This window comes from Cucurbita maxima, unplaced genomic scaffold (genome assembly GCF_002738345.1).
Source record: "Cucurbita maxima cultivar Rimu unplaced genomic scaffold, Cmax_1.0 Cma_Scf00754, whole genome shotgun sequence".
Taxonomy (NCBI): domain Eukaryota; kingdom Viridiplantae; phylum Streptophyta; class Magnoliopsida; order Cucurbitales; family Cucurbitaceae; genus Cucurbita; species Cucurbita maxima.
Window position 1 is genome coordinate 1 of NW_019272770.1, and position 4,707 is coordinate 4,707.

Here is a 4,707-nt window from a genome sequence, read left to right on the forward strand (position 1 = left end):
ATACATTAAATTCATCCTTTGTTAGTCTAACCGTAGGAACAACATGGTTTTTCAAACTATTAGTCCAAAACTTCTTTTGCATACTTCCTCTAACTAATATAAATGTCTTCAACATTTTGTAAAATCTCCACACCTAGAAAATATTTCATTTTTTTCCAAATCTGTCATTTCAAATTGAAGTTTCATAAAATTCTTGAACTTAACAAACATGCTCTCATCATTACTAGTAAAAATTAGATCGTCAACATATAGACTAACAATCAAAATTTTACCTTTATCTCCTGTTTGTATGAATAAAGTAAGGTCACAGTTGCACCTCTCAAATCCTTCTTCGATAAAATGTTCTTAAAGTTGACTAAATCATGCACGTAGGGCTTCTTTAAGACCATATAATGTCTTCAATTTGTATACCTTGTATTCTTGACATTTTTTCTCATAACCTTGTGGTTGCTCGAAAGACGGCTTCTTTTAACTCTTCATATAAGAAAGCACTTTTTACGTCAAGCTGATACACGTTCCAACTATTCCGAGCTGCTAAAGCAATTATCATTCGAATACTATCCCACCTAGCTACAGGTACAAATGCCTTGGTATAGTCTATACCATGTTGTTGTGCATAACTTTTTGCTACCAACGTAGCCTTATACTTGCCAACTTCGCCATTTTCTTTGAGTTTGATTTTGAAAACCCACTTTACTCCAATCTTCTTCATTCCTCTAGGAAAATTTGTCAACTCCCAAGTCTCATTTCGTTCGATGGCTTCTATCTCCAAGTCCATTGTAGCTCACCATTTTGAACTTTGAACAGCTTCTTCAAAGGTAGTCGAATCTATAGTTGAGGTTAATAGAACTAAATTGTTGTGCTCAGCTTCTTCAGAAAATTCTCCCTTGCTCACATAATCTCCATCCATAATGGTGCTCTTCTATTTCTCACTTCGGGTGTGCTTTAGATGGATCATTGGAATATATATTAACTTCTCCTTCTTCTTCTACTATCACCTCCTCTTCAGATTCTTCCTCACTTTGATCATGTTTGCTTTCTTCTATATTACTATCTTTCCATTCGTGGGTATGAAGTTCAACTTCTTCGTTAGTTTTACCCCAATTCCAACATTTGTTTTCTTCAAAAATCACCTCTCTGCTTGCAATTATCTTCTTGGACACTAGAACATAGAGTCTATGTTTTAGACTCTTCACTCATCCCTAGTAGCACACACTGTAAATTTTGATCATCTAACTTCTTTCTCTTACCGTCTGATACATGAACACGGTTAATGTATCCAAAAACTAAAAAATAATTAGTATTAGGTTTTGCGCCACTTCAAGCCTCCTCTGAAGTCATATTTTTCACTACCACTGTAAGACTTCTATTGAGCACGTGCAATATCCAGTTTACTGCTTCTGGCCAAAAATTCTTTGGAACTTGCTTCTCTGATAATATACTTATAATCATGTTCATGATTGTTCTGTTCTTGCACTCATCTAGACTCGCTATAAGTTTTCTACTGATACCATTAGTTTTGCAAAAACTATTGAACTCGTGAGAGGTGTACTCTCCACCCCTATCTATGGGTAGACAACGAATAAAATCTCCAATCTCTTTATCAACAAGATTTTTTTCAGCAAGAAAATATATTCACACATTGCGACGGTAATCATCAATAAAACTTATAAAATACCTCTTATTACTGTTGGAAATAGGTTTGATGGATCCACAGACGTCTGCATGTACCAGTTATAGCCTTTGTTTTGTTCTCCATAAGCATCTCTTTGGAAATGCATCCTTATGTTGCTTTCCCACCATGCAATCCATGCATATTTTAGACGATGTTTTCAACTGGGTAACTCTCTAACCATTTGTTTATGTTGCAATGTTCTCAAACCTTTGAAACATAGATGCCCATATCTGCGGTGCAAAATATGAGTGTTGTCTTCTATAATTGTTTGGAAGCAAGTGGCGGTTTGCCGCATGAGTCTTACAAGTAATATGAACATTTTATTTGCAGACATTGTTGTTTGCAGAATAAGTCCCTTCTTGGGAAGATATATTTTGCATTTCCATGCTGTATCAAAATAGATATCCCTTTTTATTACAATTGTCGAAGACTTAATAGATTATTTTTAAACTTGGGTATATAAAAACCATGAGTGATTACCTTGACGCCAACAACTTGCAATCTAATGTTATCTTTTCCTAACACCGCCATCTTGAAATTATTTCCAAGCTTCACAGATTGTCGGAACTCCTTGTCAAAATCTGAGAACCATTCCTTGTTTGAACACATATGATTGCTACACCCCGAATCAAGGAACCAAACATCTTCCCTCCTAATTTGATTGAGCTCAACATAGGATATCAACAACATTTCTCTTTATCCCCAAGTTCATTATAATTTGCTTCTTTTTCCAATTGAGGACACTCGTATCTAAAGTGTTCTAACTGATGACATTTATAACACTCAACTGTACTTTTGTTGAATGAATGTCTACCTCTTCCTCTTCCTCTACCTCTTCCTCGAAAAATTTTACGAGCTCGATCACCTTCTCTTCCACCGAATCTATAATCGTATGTCACCTTTAGTTCTTGTTCATCACTTACTCATTCATCGACTGTTAAAGTGTCTAAGTTATTAGACTCTTCAATAAAACATATAACATAGTCAAATCTTGATGTGATTGATCTCAAGATTTTTTCAATAATCACTGTTTGTTTCATGTTTCGCCATGAATTTTCATCTTGTTTACAATGGTGAGACTTCAAGCAAAATATGCACAAACACTCTCGCCTTCTTTCATTGGTAAGACTTCAAACTTTTTTGTAAGAGCTTAGAGTTGTGCTCTTTTGACTCTTGTGGAACCCTGATACTTCTACTTCATAGAGTCCCAAATTTGTTTTGCAGCATCTCTATTAAGATCGTTCCCATAGTAGTTCGATCAATGGCTTAGAACAAAATAATTCTTGACCTTCAAGTCTTTCAACTGAGGGTATGCAATTGTGTTTGTTGTGCTTCGATAATCTCTTCTCCTTTGGCTACGACAGGGATTCCAGTCTCCACTAAGGACCAGTATTCCTTTCAACGAAAAAAGTTTTCATAAGCATAGACCAATGATCATAGTGGCCATCAAACTTAGGAATTGTTGGTAAAACGAAATTGGTTTCAGCTGCCATATTTTGAATCTCTTTCAACTCACTATTTAAGAAAAAAGACTGCAGTTTCTTCTTCTCACAATTAGGCCTTGCATTGTAGCTCTGATACCAAATGTTGTATACACACAACTAAAACTTTGAAATCAATTGTGTTATCAAACAAATCAACTTGGTTGACTTTTATAGTCTTACAAACTAACAAATTTAGGAATGATAAAATTAGCCGACTCAAAAAATAAGAAATTCAAACCCCACTAATATATTAATTTAGTTGTCCTCAAATTCCTACAAATGTACATCCTAATTAAATGGTAGCTATTTCAACCCTAGAGAAAAGGTCTAGTATGACCATCTTTAATAATCTACGTCTTGACAATCTATATTTTATTTACATGTGCTTAGAATGCGAAATGAGATTCTCAACCTAACTCACATTAGAGAATAACTTTGGTTGTTTTTTCTTTTCTCACTATTAACTTTGTATTTATTAGAGATTGTATTAACAAGTTGAGAATGACCACACTAAGTAACTGTTTGGATCTAAATAGTCATTGATATATTAATAAGTAGCACATGGATTTCATTATTGTCTTCTTTTTATTAAAATAGGGTAAACACAAATAATTTGATTTTGTTACTTCCAAATGTTACCTAGAATATTCAAATAAACTGTTAAAAAATATGGATGGGGAAAAACTTATTAAATAAGTATCTTTTTCTAACGTTAAATTTGTTTCAAAATAACCTTTTTGTGAACTCTATTAAAGTAAGATGAAAATTAGTGAAGAAGAATGGTTGAATAATTATACAAATGTTCTAATAAATTAATTGATTTTATTCCTTGAAACCCTATCAAATACAAAACTAAAAACAAAGACAAATCATTTTCAAAATTTAGAGATCTATAAGAAACAAATAAGATACTATTATTCTTTTTAAAGTTCATAGATTTATGACGAACAAATCTTGAAAAATTTGTGGTCCCATGGTCTAGTGGTTAGGACATTGGACTTTGAATCCAGTAACCCGAGTTCAAATCTCGGTGAGACCTTTGCTATATTTCTCTACTCAAAAGTAAAAGTCACATGCATAATAGATATAAAATTAAAACTTTGATACTAGATATAAAACTCAACTTTACATTTATTAAAGAAATTTATTAAAGAAATTAATTTTAATGGGTTAGAAACTCTATTAGATATATATAAAGTATTTATGTAATATTTAATGGGTTAGAAACTCTATTAGATATATATAAAGTATTTATGTAATATAAAACTCAACTTTACCTTTATTAAAGTAATTGATTTTAATGTGTTGAAACTCTATTAGATATATATAAAGTAATTAACTTGACATATTATATATTGTTTAGAGATGATATAAAGTTGAAAGTGTATAAAAATATTATCTATTTTTTCAATTTTAGAAATTTATAAGACACAAATTTTATGAAGATGTATGGTCCCATGGTCTTTCGATACAAAAATGAATTTGATCCTTATTAAAAAAAGCTGAATTTTGTTTCCTTAGGTAACCTTATCTATGACGTATTAACTC

General features: G+C 32.2%; 1 non-coding gene across 1 annotated transcript; it reads left to right on the forward strand.

Moving 5' to 3' along the window:
- Positions 1–4,126: 4,126 nt before the first annotated feature.
- Positions 4,127–4,198, forward strand: TRNAQ-UUG. Its single transcript has one exon. It is a non-coding gene; the product is annotated as a tRNA-Gln (tRNA).
- Positions 4,199–4,707: the final 509 nt, after the last annotated feature.